Source organism: Scyliorhinus canicula, chromosome 23 (assembly GCF_902713615.1).
Source record: "Scyliorhinus canicula chromosome 23, sScyCan1.1, whole genome shotgun sequence".
NCBI lineage: Eukaryota > Metazoa > Chordata > Chondrichthyes > Carcharhiniformes > Scyliorhinidae > Scyliorhinus > Scyliorhinus canicula.
Window position 1 is genome coordinate 24,335,897 of NC_052168.1, and position 19,533 is coordinate 24,355,429.

Consider the following 19,533-nt stretch of genomic DNA (forward strand, 5'->3'; position numbering starts at 1 on the left):
GTTTGTTTGTTGCATTTTAAAAGTTCATAATCACTTTTTAATTTCTTTATTTTTTTCAAAGAGATTTTAATACCCACTATCATTTCCTGATAGATTTCCCTATTTGGTGTGATATTGAATATGAGAAAAGAAATATTAAAGACAACAGTGAAACGTTTTGCAAATATATGAAGAGAATGGGTGACGAAGAGTAATGTAGTCCGTTAGTGACAAGTGCAGGATGTATTGTCATTGGATTCCCGAAATTGTGGACTTGCTAATTAACTTCTTTGTGTTGGTCTGCACAGCTGAGGGTGAGGATAAAACACTAAAGGCACAAAGAAAAATTCCCATCCTATTCATGTATTTGTCAAGACGCCCCTTAAACGTCACTTATGTACCTGCTTGCACCTCCTCCGGCAGCGCGTTCCAGGCGCTGGGTCAGCTATCTCCTCTAAGCTTTGCCTCTCCCACCTTAAAACCTATGTTCCCTAGTAATTGACTCTTCCACGCAGGAAAAAAGCTTCTGGCTATCCACTCTGTCCGTGCCCCTCATATTTTGTTGACTTCTATCAGGTTGCCCCTCAACCTCCGTCGTTGCTGTGAGAACCAACTGAGCTTATCCAACCTCTCCTCTTAGCTAATCCCCTTCATACCAGGCAACATCCTGGTAAACCTCCTCTGTACCCTCTCCAAAGCCTACACATCCTTCTGGTAGTGGGGCGACCAGAATTGAACACCACATTCCAAGTGCAGTCTAACTAATATTCTTCACAGTTGCAGCATGACTTGCCAATTTTTATACCCAAGCCGTGGCCGATGAAGGCAAGCATGCCATTCATTCTGAAGGTAGTCCTTAAAGGAATCTGAATTTCTAACATTGTCATCAAAAGACTCTGGGCGGAATTCTCCGCTCCCCACGTGGCGTGGGAGAATCTTGGGAGGGCCTCTCGACATTTTTCACGCCCCCCTGGCGCCCCCCCGCTCGGAAAAATTGCCGCTCACCGTTTTTCACGGCGAATGCCGATTCTCCGAGCTTGATGGGCCGAGCGGCCGGCCTTTCACGCCCGTTTCAACACGGCAGCAACCACACCTGGTTGCTGCATTCGTGAAGCGGGCGGCAGATGCCCGTTTGGGGCATCTAGGGGCCCAATTGGCACGGGAGCACCACAACTGTGCTCGGGAGGGGACAGGCCTGCGATCGGTGCCCACCGATCGTCCGGCCAGCGTCCAAAATGGACGCACTCTTTCCCCTCCGCCGCCCGGCAAGATCAAGCCGCCACGTCTTGCCGGGCGGCTGAGGAGAAAGACGGCCATCGCGCATGCGCGGTTCGCCCCGTCTGTGCGATGAAGTCATCCGCGCATGCACGGGCTGGAACTGGCAACCCGCGCATGCGCGGATGACCTCACAAATGCGCCGTTTTGCGCGTCATTTCCGGCACGACGAGGTCGCGGCCGGGAAAGACGGAGGCCCGCTCCTAGCCCCGCGGGTGGGGGTGAATTAGGTGCAGGGAGCGGGCCCCGAGGCCGTCGTGAACCTCGGCCGATTTCACGACGGCCATCCCGATTTTTATCGGGAGCGGAGAATACCGCCCTCTGTTTTATTCAGGAGGTGCCACTGCAGTCTGAGAGCAGGATGAGGACGCATTTCCGTTGGCTGTGCTAGTGACTGTGGTCATGAACCTTTTCTGTCCAGCTCCTCCCAGGCTTGGGCAGATGATACTTGCAGTATTCCTCTGCTTAACATCTGACCTAATTCCCTAACATTCCACCTCTGCTACTGATCATAATGTTCACTTGGTCAAAAAGTGAAATAAAAGACACCACTAAAAGCCATTTCAGATCAACTTTATCCAAAAATACTTACAATAGTATATACTAAACTGAATTATTCTCCTTATCCACTGGCGGAAGCATGGTTGGTGAAATGCTGTTGATGCCCTTCAGCAGCTCTGGGCCTTGAGGGACTGCACAACCTCAGCACGACGACACCAACTTGGGCTAGCTGGCTGAACGGCAACAGTAAAGGAATTGAGAGAGGACAATAAGCCCATGCTTCATGGGGCAGCAGGCCAGCTGCTCGAGGAGCTTTGACTCAGTCATTGAGCTGGAAGCTGAGCTGGAGACACTGCGACACATCAGGGAGGGGGATCATTACCTGGATGCTTTGTACCAGGAGGCAGTCTCATCACTTAGGATAGAGGAAAGGCGGACTTCTGGTGGCTGCGATGACGTAGGAAGCCAAACATTTGGGAGCTCCCGTTTTAAACTGACTTTTCGGCTCTTTTTAGAGCCCAAAACGGAAATTTTTCGAAGTCTCCCGGTGGGGGAAGGTGTGCTGAACGACTTTCCCCGCAGTCCATGACTCGAACTCGGAGTGGAAAGGGGGAAAAAACAGCAGCTCCCCAGAAAAAACGGGGGAAGGAATCCAAGATGGCAGCCGGAGGAGCTCCAGAGGAGTGGAGGCTGTGGGCCCAGGAGCAACAAGCTGCTCTCCTGCGCTGCTTCACAGACTTCAAGGCTGAGGTACTGAGCTCTCTGCAGGAAACAAACAGGCCGTCGGAGATTCAGACCACCCAGGGTGCTGCCATCAAGGAGTTGCAGACGCAGGCCACTGAACGAGAGGAGGAGGCCGTGGTCCTCGTGAGTAAGGTGGGGGGGCACGAGGCACTCCACAAGAAGTGGCAGGAACGCTTCGAGGAGCTTGATCACCGCATGAGGCGGAAAAACCTGCGGATCTTGGGCCTTGCGGAGGGGCTGGAGGGGTCGGACCTGACAACCTATAATGCTGAACTCGCTAGTGGGGGCCGGGTCTTTCCATCTGCCCTTGGAGCTGGAGGGAGCGCACAGGGTGCTGGCCAGGAGGCCTAAGGAAAATGAACCCCCGCGTGCGGTGCTGGTGAGGTTCCACCGGTTCAATGATCGGGAGTGTGTGCTGCGCTGGGCCAAGAAGGTGAAGAGCAGCAAGTGGGAGAATGGGGTAGTACGGATCTACCAGGATTGGAGTGCGGAGGTGGCTAAGCGGCGGTCCGGATTTAATCGGACGAAAGAGGTGCTTTACAGGCAAAAGATAAAGTTCGGAATGTTACATCCTGCGCGCCTGTGGGTAACTTATTCGGACCGGCATTATTATTTTGATTTCCCGGAGGAGGCGTGGGTCTTCGTGCGGACGGAGAAACTGGACTTGAACTAGGGGTTGGGGGTTGCGGGGTCGGCTGTAATATTTTAGTGCTGGATTCTGCTGTTGCTGTGTTCTCTTTTTTTTTGTACTTTTGCAATTTTGATAGGGTTATTTACGGGGGTGTTGTTCTGCTATGTTTTTTTTGCTGTGGGGCATTGTTTGAGTTGTGTATCTTGCGGGGAGGGTCGGGGGGGTTTGTTGTATTCTATGTCGGGTTGGGGTATGGAGTGGGGCTGGTATTTGGGAGCTGCGTCAGAAGGGTGTGGTGGGGCAGTGCGAAAGCGCGGGCTTTCCTCTGGTTTCCCGCGCTGCGGGGCTGGGGGGCGGAGACGGTGATGGGGGGAGGCGGGGCCTTAACTGGTTCTTCCCCGCGCTGGAGCGGTGCCTGGAGGAGGGATAGATTGGGGGATGATCCCACTTTGGGAGGGGTCGGGTTATTGGCGGGGGTTTCCTGGGTCAACAGAAGTTAGCTGACCCACGGAAGTACAATGGAGGACGGTTCGCGGCTGGGAGGGTTCCTAGCCTGGGGGGGAAGGGAGGGGGGGAAAGGGGAATACCGGGTTGCTGCTGGTAGGGTCAAGAAGAAGCTGGTGGGGGCTGGGGGGACAGAGGTGAGGTGTTGTCGCTGTGGGGACTGGGTCGGGCAGGGGGTGCTGGCCTGGGGCGGGCAGTCGACGGGCTATGGCTAGTCGACGGGGGAGGGGGGCGGGACACCCTCTGATCCGGTTGGTCACCTGGAATGCGAGAGGGTTGAATGGGCTGGTGAAGCGGTCGAGGGTACTGGCTCATCTGAAGGGGCTAAAGGCAGATGTGGCAATGCCTCAGGAGACCCACCTGAGGGTTTATGGACCAGATGGGTGGGGTGGATCCATGGAGGTTTGTGAGGCCGAGGGCACGCGAGTACTCTTTCTTCTCCCACGTACATAGGGTCTACTCTCGGATAGATTTCTTCGTGGTGAGTAGGGGACTGATTCCGAGAGTGGAGGAGGCCGAGTATTAGGCCATTGCAATCTCCGACGACGCTCCGCATTGGATAGAGTTAGAGATGGGGGAGGTGCGGGACCAGCGCCCGTTGTGGCGGTTGGATGTGGGGTTGTTGGCGGAGGAGGAGGTGTGTAGGAGGGTCCGGGCAAGTATTGAGGGGTACCTCGAGGTGAATGATACGGGGGAGGTTCAGGTGGGGATGGTCTGGGAAGCCCTGCAGGCAGTGATTTGTGGGGAGCTGATATCCATCTGGGCACACAGGGAGAGGAGTGAGAGGGATAGACTGGTGGGAAAGATGCTGGAGGTGGACAGGAGGTATGCAGAGGCACCAGAGGAGGGACTGTTGGGGGAGAGGCGCAGCCTGCAGGCTAAATTTGATTTGCTGACCACTAGAAAGGCGGAGGCACAGTGGAGGAAGGCACAAGGGGCAGTGTACGAACATGGTGAAAAGGCGAGTAGGATGCTGGCTCATCAGCTCCGCAAGTGGGATGCAGCTAAGGAAATTGCTGGAGTGAGAGATAAGAGTGGGAATGTGGTGCGGAAGGGGGGAGAGGTGAATGAGGTCTTCAAGGACTTTTACGGGGAACTGTACCGGTCGGAGCCAACGGGGGAGAGGAGGGAAATGGAGAGGTTCCTTGACGGACTTTCTTTCCCAAAGGTGCAGGTGGAGAAGGTGGAGGGGTTGGGTGCACCGATTGAGCTGGAGGAGCTAGTTAAGGGGATCGGGCAGATGCAGTCAGGGAAGGCACCCGGGCCGGATGGGTTCCCGGTGGAATTTTATAAAAAGTTTGTGGACCTAGTGGGCCCCTTGCTGGTGCGGACACTCAACGAAGCGTGGGAAGGGGGGACATTGCCCCCGACGATGTCGCGGGTGCTGATCTCGTTAATTTTAAAGAGGGACAAGGACCCCCAGCAGTGTGGTTCATACATGCCCATATCTCTCCTCAACGTGGATGCTAAGGTGCTGGCAAAAATCCTGGCCACCAGGATAGAGGACTGTGTGCCAGGGGTTGTGCACGAGGACCAGACAGATTTTGTGAAGGGAAGGCAGCTGAATACGAATGTGCGGAGATTGTTGAATGTCATCATGATGCCGGCGATTGAGGGGGAGGCAGAGATAGTGGTGGCGCTGGATGCGGAGAAGGCCTTCGATAGAGTGGAGTGAGGGTACCTATGGGAGGTGTTGGGGAGGTTTGGATTTGGTGAAGGGTTCATTAGATGGGTAAGGCTGCTATATGAGGCCCCGATGGCATGCGTGGCCACGAATAGGAGGAGGTCGGAGTACTTCCGGCTTTACCGAGGGACCAGGCAGGGTTGCCCCCTGTCCCCCTTGTTGTGTGCACTGGCAATCGAGCCGCTGGCGATGGCGTTGAGGGATTCAGAGAGGTGGAGAGGCTTGGTGCGAGGTGGAGAGGAACATAGGGTGTCGTTGTATGCCGATGACCTGTTACTGTATGTGGCGGACCCGGTGGGAGGGATGCCGGGGGTGATGGAGTTGCTAGCTGAGTTTGGGACCTTTTCAGGTTATAAATTAAATTTAGGCAAGAATGAGGTGTTTGTGGTGCACCCTGGAGACCAGGAGGAAGGAATTGGTAGGCTCCCGCTTAGGCGGGCAGGGGAGAGCTTTAGGTACCTGGGGGTGCAGGTGGCCAGGGACTGGGGGACTCTTCACAAGCATAATTTCACCAGACTTCTGGATCAGATGGAGGAGGAGTTCAAGAGGTGGGACATGCTGCCATTATCGTTTGCGGGGAGGGTACAGTCCGTCAAAATGACGGTGCTTCCGAGGTTCTTGTTCCTCTTTCAGTGCCTGCCCATCTTTATCCCCAGGGCCTTCTTTAGGAGAGTGACTAGCAGTATTTTGAGCTTTGTGTGGGCGCATGGGACTCCGAGAGTGAAGAGGGTGTTCCTGGAGCGAGGGAGGGATAGAGGCGGGCTGGCGTTGCTCAACCTTCTGGGGTACTATTGGGCGGCCAATGTGTCAATGGTGCGTAAATGGGTGATGGAGGGGGGGTGGGGGCGGCGTGAGAAAGAATGGAGATGGCGTCATGTAGAGGTACGAGCCTGGGTGCCATGGTAACGGCGCCGTTGCCGCTCTCCCCTAAGAGGTTTACCACGAGCCCGGTGGTGGCGGCGACCCTAAGAATCTGGGGACAGTGGAGGCGGCAGAGGGGGGAAACAGGGGGCTCGATGGAGGCTCCACTGGGTGGCAACCATCGGTTCATCCCGGGGAACAAGGATGGGGGATTTAGGGGGTGGCAAAGGGCGGGCATCAGCAAATTGAGGGACCTGTTTATTGGCGGGAGGTTTGCGGGCCTGGGGGAACTGGAAGATAAATTTGGCCTTCCCCAAGGGAACATGTTCAGATACTTGCAGGTAAAGGCGTTTGCTAGGCGACAGGTAGAGGGATTCCCTTTGCTGCCCTCGCAGGGGACGATGGACAGAGTGCTTTCGGGGGTGTGGGTCGGAGAGAGGAAGGTGTCTGACATCTATAAGGTAATGCAGGAGGTGGAGGAGTCGTCAGTGGAGGAGCTGAAGGCTAAATGGGAGGAGGAACTCGGGGAGCAGATAGAGGACGGGACTTGGGCGGATGCCTTGGAGAGAGTCAACTCTTCCTCCTCACGTACGAGGCTTAGTCTCATCCAATTTAAGGTGCTGCACCGGGCCCACATGTTCGGGACTAGGATGAGTAGTTTCTTAGGGGGTGAGGATAGGTGCACCAGATGTTCGGGGAGTCCAGCGAACCACGCCCATATGTTCTGGGCATGCCCAGCACTGGAAGAATTCTGGAAGGGGGTGGCGGGGACGGTGTCGAGGGTGGTTGGATCCAGGGTCAAACCAGGGTGGAGACTTGCGATTTTTGGAGTTGCGGTAGAGCCGGGAGTGCAGGAGGCGAAAGAGGCCGGTGTCCTGGCCTTTGCGTCCCTAGTAGCCCATCGAAGGATTCTGCTACAGTGGAAGGATGCAAAGCCCCCAAGTGTGGAGACCTGGATCAGTGACATGGCGGGATTTATAAAACTGGAAAGGGTCAAATTTGCCCTGAGAGGATCAATACAAGGGTTCTATAAACGATGGCAGCCTTTTCTGGACTTCCTGGCTCAAAGATCTTGGTCAATAGCAGCAGCAACCCGGGGTGGGGGGGGGTGTTCCTTATTGTAGTATCTATTCTGTAACTTTATATTGTGTTAATTTGCGTTGTTAAAATGCTGTGTTCATGGAGGTGGGGCGAATGTTTATGATTGTTAATATTATTGTTATTTTTTGTATTTTACTAAGGTGAGTTATTGTATAAATTCAAAATTTTTCAATAAAAATTATTTCAAAAAAAAAGGACAGAGGAAAGGCAGAGCAACTCAACCGGTAGATGCCAGGAGATACCTCTTTCGGGATCTACCTAGCTCGCCACGCCTCGCAATCTTGCGAGACGTCGCGATCTATGTTTTGAAAATCTGCTCTTCTCCCCCTAAATTGCACTTACCTGATCTACTCAAGGTGTTGGGATCTAACCCCTTCACCTGGGCGACCTTGGGTGAGCGCCGTTCAGTGCTGGTCGCCATAAACAAGGATCAGAAGGAATGGCACTTTGTGGGGCCTCCCAGGGGATCAGAGGCTCCCAGATGGTTTCCCTCTGGGCAGAGTGGCACCTTGGTACTGCTGGTGCCACCCGGGTACCTTGGCATCGCCAGCTTGGCATCCTGGCAGTGCCACATGGGAATTTGCCTGGCACTGACTGCCCAGGTGGCACCACTAGCTTGCAGGGGCAGTGTCAGTGTGCCAGGCTGGCAGTGACAAGGTGCCAGGCTGGTATTTTTCCCTCACCGGGGTCGAACTGGGAGTGCCCTGTAATGTGCGGTGGTGCTGGGGGGGTGGGGTCGAGAGAGTGGGGCACCATTTAAAAATGGCGTCCCGATCTCTTCCTGCACTGAGTTCTCCGGCGAGCAGAGCTCCTCAGTGCAGGAAATGGACTAAATGCAACCTCAGCGGGCCGTTCCTGCTGAGGCCCTGAATTGCCATAGAGTTCTGGTAGAGAGTGTGGTGAAACTCCGGCGAAACACGCTTGCCACGGGACTCTGTTGCAATTTGGTTAGATTGCGTCCCCCATCTTCTGATTTGGATAGTGATCAGGGACGGGGGCGGTGTGACTGTAAGTGAGGTAGGTGTGATGAATGGTATTAGTAACTGCTGTAGCTGTACCTTGCCTTTAATACATTGGCCCATTAAGACCGGGCTTGGAACCCTGGGGGACTCTGCCTCTGGCTCCGCCCCCAGGAAACGGTATATAAGATGAGGCTCACTCGGCAGCATGTGGTGAGCACACTTCTCGGCAGCTGTTCAGTTCTCTGATGATTAAAGCCTTTGAATTACCGATCTTCTCTCCTGTGTCGTTATTGAGGGTATCTCAATTTAATCATCAGACACATCAAGATGGACAGCGCTCTAAAGCCGGAGAAACTCAACCTGGACGCTCGGTCGCCGGAAGCCCTGGAAATGTTTAAATATTGGCTCCGGTGCTTTGAGGATTATCTTGACTCCTCAGCGACTGATGTCGACTGCGCTCGCAAGCTGAGATTACTACATGCCCGGGTTGGCCACCGACTTTTCTCCGTGATCGAGAATGCTACGACCTACGAAACTGCAGTCGAGATACTGAAGAAACATAGAACATAGAACATAGAACATAGAACGATACAGCGCAGTACAGGCCCTTCGGCCCTCGATGTTGCACCGACATGGAAAAAATCTAAAGGCCATCTAACCTACACTATGCCCTTATCATCCATATGCTTATCCAATAAATTTTTAAATGCCCTCAATGTTGGCATGTTCACTACTGTTGCAGGTAGGGCATTCCACGGCCTCACCACTCTTTGCGTAAAAAACCCACCTCTGACCTCTGTCCTATATCTATTACCCCTCAATTTAAGGCTATGTCCCCTCGTGCTAGCCACCTCCATCCGCGGGAGAAGGCTCTCGCTGTCCACCCTATCTAACCCTCTGATCATTTTGTATGCCTCTATTAAGTCACCTCTTAACCTTCTTCTCTCTAACGAAAACAACCTCAAGTCCATCAGCCTTTCCTCATAAGATTTTCCCTCCATACCAGGCAACATCCTGGTAAATCTCCTCTGCACCCGTTCCAAAGCTTCCACGTCCTTCCTATAATGAGGCGACCAGAACTGTACGCAATACTCCAAATGCGGCCGTACTAGAGTTTTGTACAACTGCAACATGACCTCATGGCTCCGGAACTCAATCCCTCTACCAATAAAGGCCAACACACCATAGGCCTTCTTCACAACCCTATCAACCTGGGTGGCAACTTTCAGGGATCTATGTACATGGACACCGAGATCCCTCTGCTCATCCACACTACCAAGAATTTTACCATTAGCCAAATATTCCGCATTTCTGTTATTCTTTCCAAAGTGAATCACCTCACACTTCTCCACATTAAACTCCATTTGCCACCTCTCAGCCCAGCTCTGCAGCTTATCTATGTCCCTCTGTAACCTGCAACATCCTTCCGCACTGTCTACAACTCCACCGACTTTAGTGTCGTCTGCAAATTTACTCACCCATCCTTCTGCGCCCTCCTCTAGGTCATTTATAAAAATGACAAACAGCAACGGCCCCAGAACAGATCCTTGTGGTACGCCACTCGTAACTGAACTCCATTCTGAACATTTCCCATCAACTACCACTCTCTGTCTTCTTTCAACTAGCCAATTTCTGATCCACATCTCTAAATCACCCTCAATCCCCAGCCTCCGTATTTTCTGCAATAGCCGACCGTGGGGAACCTTATCAAACGCTTTACTGAAATCCATATACACCACATCAACTGCTCTACCCTCGTCTACCTGTTCAGTCACCTTCTCAAAGAACTCGATAAGGTTTGTGAGGCACGACCTACCCTTCACAAAACCATGCTGACTGTCCCTAATCATATTATTCCTATCTAGATGATTATAAATCGTATCTTTTATAATCCTCTCCAATACTTTACCCACCACAGACGTTAGGCTCACCGGCCTATAGTTACCGGGGTTATCTCTACTCCCCTTCTTGAACAAAGGGACCACATTTGCTATCCTCCAGTCCTCTGGCACTATTCCTGTAGCCAATGATGACCTAAAAATCAAAGCCAAAGGCTCAGCAATCTCTTCCCTGGCTTCCCAGAGAATCCTAGGATAAATCCCATCCGGCCCCGGGGACTTATCTATTTTCACCTTGTCCAGAATTGCCAACACTTCTTCCCTACGCACCTCAATGCCATCTATTCTAATAGCCTGGGTCTCAGCATTCTCCTCCACAATATTATCTTTTTCTTGAGTGAATACTGACGAAAAGTATTCATTTAGTATCTCGCTTATCTCCTCAGCCTCCACACACAACTTCCCACCACTGTCCTTGACTGGCCCCACTCTTACCCTAGTCATTCTTTTATTCCTGACATACCTATAAAAAGCTTTTGGGTTTTCCTTGATCCTACCTGCCAAAGACTTCTCATGTCCCCTCCTTGCTCGTCTCAGCTCTCTCTTTAGATCCTTCCTCGCTTCCTTGTAAATATCAAGCGCCCCAACTGAAACTTCACGCCTCATCTTCACATAGGCCTCCTTCTTCCTCTTAACAAGAGATTCCACTTCTTTGGTAAACCACGGTTCCCTCGCTTGACCCCTTCCTCCCTGCCTGACTGGTACGTACTTATCAAGAACATGCAGTAGCTGTTCCTTGAACAAGCTCCACATATCCAGTGTGCCCAACCCTTGCAGCCTACTTCTCCAACCAACACATCCTAAGTCATGTCTAATGGCATCATAATTGCCCTTCCCCCAGCTATAACTCTTGCCCTGCGGGGTATACTTATCCCTTTCCATCACTAACGTAAAGGTCACCGAATTGTGGTCACTGTTTCCAAAGTGCTCACCTACCTCCAGATCTAACACCTGGCCTGGTTCATTACCCAAAACCAAATCCAATGTGGCCTCGCCTCTTGTTGGCCTGTCAACATATTGTGTCAGGAAACCCTCCTGCACACATTGTACAAAGAATGACCCATCTAATGTACTCGAACTATATCTTTTCCAGTCAATATTTGGAAAGTTAAAGTCTCCCATAACAACTACCCTGTTACTTTCGCTCTTTTCCAGAATCATCTTCGCCATCCTTTCCTCTACATCCCTAGAACTATTAGGTGGCCTATAGAAAACTCCCAACAGGGTGACCTCTCCTTTCCTGTTTCTAACCTCAGCCCATACTACCTCAGAAGAAGAGTCCCCATCTAGCATCCTTTCCGCCACCGTAATACTGTCCTTGACTAGCAGCGCCACACCTCCCCCTCTTTTGCCCCCTTCTCTGAACTTACTAAAACACCTAAACCCCGGAACCTGCAACAACCATTCCTGTCCCTGCTCTATCCATGTCTCTGAAATGGCCACAACATCGAAGTCCCAGGTACCAACCCATGCTGCCAGTTCCCCTACCTTATTTCGTATACTCCTGGCATTGAAGTAGACACACTTCAAACCACCTACCTGAACACTGGCACCCTCCTGCGAAGTCAAATCTGTGCTCCTGACCTCTATACTCTCAATCTCCCGTACCCTAAAACTACAATCCAGGTTCCCATGCCCCTGCTGAATTAGTTTAAACCCCCCCAAAGAGCACTAACAAATCTCCCCCCCAGGATATTGGTGCCCCTCAGGTTCAGATGTAGACCATCCTGTCTATAGAGGTCCCACCTTCCCCAGAAAGAGCCCCAGTTATCCAGAAATCTGAATCCCTCCCGCCTGCACCATTCCTGTAGCCACGTGTTTAATTGCTCTCTCTCCCTATTCCTCATCTCACTATCACGTGGCACGGGCAACAACCCAGAGATAACAACTCTGTTTGTTCTCGCTCTGAACTTCCATCCTAGCTCCCTAAAGGCCTGCCTGACATCCTTGTCCCCTTTCCTACCTATGTCGTTAGTGCCAATGTGGACTACGACTTGGGGCTGCTCCCCCTCCCCCTTAAGGACCCGGAAAACACGATCCGAGACATCACGTACCCTTGCACCTGGGAGGCAACATACCAAACGTGAGTCTCTCTCGCTCCCACAAAATCTCCTATCTGTGCCCCTGACTATTGAGTCCCCAATTACTAATGTTCTACTCCTTTCCCCCCTTCCCTTCTGAGCAACAGGGACAGACTCCGTGCCAGAGGCCCGTACCCCATGGCTTACCCCTGGTAAGTCGTCCCCCCCACAAGTATCCAAAACGGTATACTTGTTACTCAGGGGAACGACCGCAGGGGGTCCCTGCACTGACTGCTTCTTCCCAGTCCCTCTTACAGTTACCCATCTATCTCCAGTCTTTGGTGTAACTATTTCCCTGAAGCTCCTATCTATGACCCCCTCTGCCTCCCGAATGATCCGAAGTTCATCCAGCTCAAGCTCCAGGTCCCTAACACGGTTTTTGAGGAGCTGGAGCTGGGTGCACTTCCCACAGATGAAATCAGCAGGGACACTGACGGCGTCCCTCACCTCAAACATTCTGCAGGAGGAGCATTGTACTGCCTTCCCTGACATCACCTCTAGATTTAAAAAATAACAAGAAAAAGAAAAAGAAAGGAAGAGCTTACCTGATATTACCTCAAACCCTGCTCCCGCTCAAAGGTAAGCAAATTTAAAGGAACTCACTCACCTTCACGACAGGCCCCTGCTCCCGCTTCCCAACCACCGTGGGGTGGGGGGGTTGGTTAGAGGAGGAGGTAGGGTGGGAAACACTCACGAATTGTTTCGGGTTTAACTGTCACTTGCCAACAGCCTCTCCACAAACCACCTTCAACTTAGGCTGACCGCACTGCACGTATGCAAATTTCCCCAGAACAGCTGATCAGCAGCTCTGCTCTGCTGCCCTCTGCTGGATGATTGCCTTCACTCAAACTCCTCGGGTCCCCTTCGCAGATTCACCTTCAACTTAGGCTGACCGCACTGCACGTATGCAAATTTCCCCAGAACAGCTGATCAGCAGCTCCAAAACGCTTCGTAAAGCCGATTAACGAGGTACACGCTAGACATTTGCTCTCAACCTGCAGCCAGCGCTCCGTGGAAACTCTGGACGAATACGTGGAGAGACTCGCTGCGCTCGCGAGGAACTGCAACCATAAAGCAGTGATGGCAGAAGCCCACATGAACTTGCATATTCGCGATGCTTTTGTGTCCGGTATCAGGTCCTCGTACATCCGGCAGCGGCTCCTAGAAGACGGGGCAAAGGATCTCCAAGGCACGGTAACGCTCGCCTCTTCTCTAGAAACGGCCCACCGTAACCTCCGTACGTACTCCGTTGACCTTGCAAACCCCTCTCGATCCCCTCCAGACTCGGCCACGCTACAGGCCTGCACCGCGCGGCGATCCGCTCACTCCGGGGGTTCCCCATGCTATTTCGGTGGGCAAGGCTAGCACCCACGTCAACGTTGCCCGGCCCGCTCCGCGATCTGCAACGACTGCGGGAAGAAAGGGCACTTCGCTAAAGTCTGCCTGGCTGGGCCCAAAGGCCACACCAGGCCCAGAAATCAAGCTCCCGGCCTCACAGGCCCCGCAACGCGGCCGCCGGGCACACCCACTTCCGACGCGTCATTGACCTCGTCCGAGTCATCGGAGCGGCCATCTTGGCGGCGGCCATGTTGAAACCCCGACACGTACGACCGATGGCGGCGGCCATTTTGTGACTACAGGCGGACATTTTGTGAGTCCGACTTAACCGAGAACTCTGACTACCCGCAACTAGGAGCGATCTCGCTCGATCAATCGCGGCCAAAGCACCTGCGAAACTCAATGATGCGGGTACAAATAAACGGCCACGACACTCCCTGCCTATTCGACTCCGGGAGCACGGAGAGCTTTATTCATCCAGACACAGTAAGGCGCTGCTCTCTGCTCACCCACCCCGCCTCCCAAACTATCGCCCTCGCCTCAGGGTCCCATTCGGTTCAAATCACAGGGTATTGTGTCGCTGACCTCGCAATTCAAGGCACTGAATACACCCGTTTTAAACTCTACATCCTCCCTCACCTCTGTCTGGGAGGTCTGGACTTTCAGTGCAGCCACCGGAGCCTGACACTGACGTTCGGCGGACCCCTGCCTCCACTCACGGTGTGCAGCCTGGCGACACTCAAAGTGGCGCCACCCCACCTCTTCGCGAACCTCACTCCCTACTGTAAGCCCGTCGCCACCAGGAGTCGGCGGTACAGTACCCAAGACATGACTTTTATCAAGTCAGCGGTTCAGCGGCTACTAAAAGAGGGGGTTATAGAGGCCAGCAACAGCCCTTGGAGGGCACAAGTATTGGTAGTCCGCTCCGGGGAAAAGCAACCGCTTTACGCAACTCGATGCGTATCCACTTCCCCGCATAGCGGAAATGGTGACTCAAATCGCCCAGTATCGGGTATTCTCCCTATCCGCTCAGAGGACCGCCCCTACACAGCTTTCGAAGCAGCCGGTCGGCTGTTTCACTTCCTCAGGGTCCCGTTTGGTGTCACAAACGGAGTCTCCGTTTTCCAGAGGGTGTTGGAGCAAATGGTGGTCCAGTATGGCTTACGGGCTACCTTCCCGTACTTGACAACGTCACCATCTGCGGCCATGGCCAGCAGAAAAACGACGCAAACCTGAGGAAGTTCCTCCAGACTGCCCAGGCCCTCAACCTCACATATAACAAAGAGAAATGCGTGTTCCACACAACCCGGCTAGCCATCCTCGGCTATGTCGTGGAAAACGGGGTCCTCGGTCCAGACCCCGACCGCATGCGTCCCCTTAAGGAGCTCCCCCTCCCCGGTAGCCTCAAGGCACTCAAACGGTGCTTGGGGCTTTTCTCCTATTACGCCCAGTGGGTCCCCAGATATGCGGACAAAGCCCGACCACTCATTAAGACCACGGTTTTTCCCCTGATGGCTGAGGCCCAGTCGGCTTTCAGCCGTATCAAGGCTGACATCATCAAGGCCACCATGCACGCGGTGGACGAAGCCATTCCCTTCCAGGTAGAAAGCGACGCATCAGACGTCGCCCTGGCTACTACCCTCAACCAGGCGGGCAGACCAGTAGCGTTCTTCTCCAGAACCCTCAACGCCTCGGATATCCGGCACTCTGCAGTCGAGAAGGAGGCACAAGCCATAGTGGAGGCCGTGCGGCACTGGAGGCACTACCTAGCCGGTAGGAGGTTCACCCTCGTCACCGACCAACGGTCGGTTGCCTTTATGTTCGATAACGCACAACGGGGCAAAATAAAGAATGACAATATTCTGAGGTGGAGGATAGAGTTCTCCACCTATACGTGCGATATTAAATATCGCCCGGGGAAGCTCAACAAGACCCCGGATGCCCTGTCCCACGGCCCGTGCGCCAACGCGCAAAAAGACCGCCTGAGAGCCATCCACGATGACCTCTGCCACCCGGGGGTCACCCGGCTTGCCCATTTCATCAAGTCCTGCAACCTACCTTACTGCACAGAGGAGGTCAAGGCCATGACTAAGGCATGCCAGATCTGTGCGGAGTGCAAACCGCACTTCTATCGACCAGACAGGGCTCGCCTGATAAAGTCCTCTGGGCCCTTTGAGCGACTAAGTGTGGACTTCAAAGGGCCCCTCCCGTCCACCAACCGCAACATCTACTTCCTCAACGTTATCGATGAGTTCTCCCGCTTCCCTTTTGCTGTCCCCTGCCCCGATATGACCTCAGCCTCCGTGTTCAAGGCCCTGCACAGCATCTTCACACTGTTTGGTTTCCCCGCTTACATCCACAGCGACCGGGGTACATCGTTCATGAGCGATGAGCTGCGTCGATATCTGCTCAGCAAGGGCATCGCCTCGAGCAGAACGACCCGCGGGGAAACGGGCAGGTGGAGAGGGAGAACGTGACAGTTTGGAAGGCTGTACTTCTAGCCCTACGGTCAAGGAGTCTCCCAGTTGCCCGCTGGCAGGAGGTCCTACCCGATGCCCTACATTCCATTAGGTCGCTCCTCTGTACGGCCACGAACGAGACCCCCCACAATCGTTTGTTTGTCTTCCCCAGGAAGTCCACCTCTGGGGTCTTGCTTCCACGTTGGCTGACAAATCCGGGACCAGTCCTACTCCGGAGACACGTGAGGAGCCATAAAACAGAGGGTCCAACTGCTACACGCAAACCTCAATACGCCTACGTCAAGCACCCCGACGGCAGGCAGGATACCGTCTCCCTGCGAGGCCTGGCACCCGCTGGCTCTCCCAGCGGGTGCACGGAACTGGTGGAGCGAGCTCGTGGGCTCGGGAGCGCGAGGGGGCGGCAGCATGGGGTGTAGGGTGAGGGGTCCTTCTGTGGGGGTAGGGGGGCGCTGGATCCGGCGGGTGCCAGATCCCGGGGGGATACTGTGTCCTGACGGCCGTCAGGGAACTCGACGAAGGCGTACTGGGGGTTGGAGTGGAGCAGGTGCACCTTCTCAACAAGGGGGTCGGTTTTGTGTGCCCTGATGTGTTTCCTCAGGAGTACCGGGCCCGGTGTCCTCAGCCATGCCGGGAGTGAGACCCCCGTGGTAGTGCCCTGGAAAAAATGAAGAGCCTCTCGTGAGGGGTCTGATTGGTCGCTGTGCATAAGAGGGACCTAATAGCGTGGAGCGCGTCTGGGAGGATTTCCTGCCACTGGGAGGCTTGGAGCATTCTAGACCGGAGGGTCAGTAGGACGGTCTTCTAGACCCTCGCGTTCTCCCTGTTCACCTGCCCGTTCCCCCTGGGGTTGTAGCAGTGGCGTGCAGAGGTCTGGTGATGCCCGGGGCAAATCTTGATTGTATGCCCCAAAGACTCAAGTATAAGGCCTAATATACTGAGAAATATTATGAGAAAGGAAAACATTTTGAATATATAAACACAGATGAAACATGAAATAAACGCTTTATTCGATTTTAATATAAATCAATCAAATTTATTAAATTCTTTTCCCCAAATGATACCTCCTGTCACAAAACACCTGAACTACTTCACTTTTTACATCAGCTGTGAGAAATTCTTTTTCAATGCTTATTAAAGGTCAGTCGCTCCTGTGACATAGAAGACCTCAGATATGTTTTTATTAATTTCAGTTTTGAAAATGACCTTTCACAGCTTGCGACTGAAAATGCGATTGTAAGCAGTAATCTGTATGAAGCACCCAGCGTCGGAAAGACATCCCTCCCATACTGCAGTAAAGACTCCAGAGCATCTTTAGGATCAGGGGGAACTCTATTCCCTCCAGCTCGAAGGAGCATCACAAAATCAATAATTTTGTCATATAACTGAATTGCAACCACATCATTGTCATAATAATTTGCAAAGTCTGAACATTCCTTTTTTAATTTCTCTCTTTCTTGTTCATCTTCAATCACTCCTGAATTCAAGTTCAGAAGAAAAGAAAATCGGTCACTGAGTCTTTGAAGACGGACACTGCGGTCTTCAATTTCAGTTTTTAATCTGTTCACAATCTCAACCATTACTCTATTCATTTCTTCTTGTGCCATCAGTCCACTATCTCTTGCTGACTCTCCAGGCATTATTCTTCTTCTCCTTGTTCGTGCAATTGGTATCCCCCAATTTTGACAATATTCATTGGCTAAATCTATTGCATTGTGGATAATTTCGTCATTCTTCAAATTCAAGATATGAATAAGTCCGCTCAAATCACAAGAAGCTTCATGGAACCCCATTTTCGGATCCTGCAAACGTTTTGAGACTTTATCCACTGATGATAAAACTGAGTACCAAAAATTTAATAAAGCTATAAACGGGAACTGTTGAATAGAGTTCAGTAGCGATCCTGCATCAGATTTAGTTTCCCTTGAAAATTCTCCTTCCAGCAGGTGTTGAAGGCTTGCAATAATGTTGTCACACTCTTCGTGGATTACTTGCACAGCATCATGGCTGGAACTCCATCTTGTGTCACACTGTCTTTTCACAGTCCGAGTGACAAATGATTTTAACACTTCCCAACGAGAAGTAGATGAAGAAAAAAAAGTAGAGTTTTTCTAGAATGCCAAAAAATGTAACAACAACAGGTTGCACCTCACTTGCATGGACACAGGACAAATTGAGGCTGTGGTTCTCGCAGTTCACAAACACAGCTTTTGGGTTAACTTCAAGAATTTTTTGTTGAACACCTCCTCTCACTCCAGCCAGAACTGCTGCGTTATCATATGCTTGACCACGACAGTCATTCATGGAAATTTTGTCTTCTTCCAATTTTTCCTGAATTTTATTTACCAGGCTGACTGCATCTTTCTTGTTGACTTGAAAAAATCCCAGAAATGTCTCCTTTATTTCTACTTTTCTGTTTTCATCAATATGAACGTAACGCAGAATTTCAGAAACCTGATCTTCATGGGCAATATCTGGAGTTGAATCCAGCATTATGCTAAAATATTTTGCGTCCTTAATTTCGGAAATTATATTTTTCTTGACAGTTTGATTATTTCGTTTTGAATTCTGTTGGACAAGTAGGTGACACTTGTTGGTTTCTCTTTCCCTCTCTGCAAGTGTTTTGCTAAGATGTCATCATATTTGGCCAAAAGTTTGATTGTTGCTAGAAAGTTTCCTGTATTTTCACCGACTGTCTCCCCTGGCTCTGATAACCCAGATATTCCTTCTCCTCGATGTCCACGATAGGCCAGATTCTGTTTTGCCAGAAAGGATATAACCTCGACAATCCGTTCAGTTATAGCTTTCCATCTTTTCTTTTCAGCAGACATTTGCTGTTGAAGTTCAGCATCTATCGTAGTTGAATGATGGAGTCGAACTACGAGGTTCAGGTATTCCCTCATGTGAGCTCTATGAGAAGGGCTTTTCTCATGGTCAGGTATTGTTGGATTTAATTTTCTCCAAGTGGAGAAACCGTCTTCCTTTCCAAAGTTTGACACAGACGACAAATGCTCCTTTGAAAACAAAAAGCAAACAAAACAGTAGCATGCTTTCCGATATGGAGAGTATAACAACCATTTTCTCTCCACAATTTCTCTGTTTGTGGAAACTTTATCAAACCACTGTTTGGAAAATGATCTCCCATCCTTCTCAGCAAATGGACCACTTTTATTCTGATATCTTTCAGGGCCATGTTGTAATATTGTCATCTTCAAATGATCTGGAATCGGTTTCTTCAAACAGCCAAAATCGCTTCTTTGCAAAATATGCAAATATCTTCTTTATTTTCATCACATGGATCATCATCCTGACAACGAGACTGAGGAGAGAGAGTATTATGTTCTGACCGAGCTGAATCCGTATCAGAAAAATCCTTCTCTGCACCCACATCATCTTTTACTTCTCCAGCTCCTCCTACTTCTTCTTTACTTCTTTTTATCCATGCATCTAATGCCCCTCTTTGATGGGACTCTTCTTCGACTCTGGCCCTCTTTTTT

The 19,533-nt window shown here is 51.7% G+C and overlaps 1 protein-coding gene across 11 annotated transcripts in view; it reads left to right on the forward strand.

The window, feature by feature from the left end:
- LOC119956323 (meiosis inhibitor protein 1) overlaps nt 1–19,533 on the forward strand; it is a 536,433-nt gene that overhangs the window by 57,194 nt on the left and 459,706 nt on the right. The window lies entirely within an intron of this gene.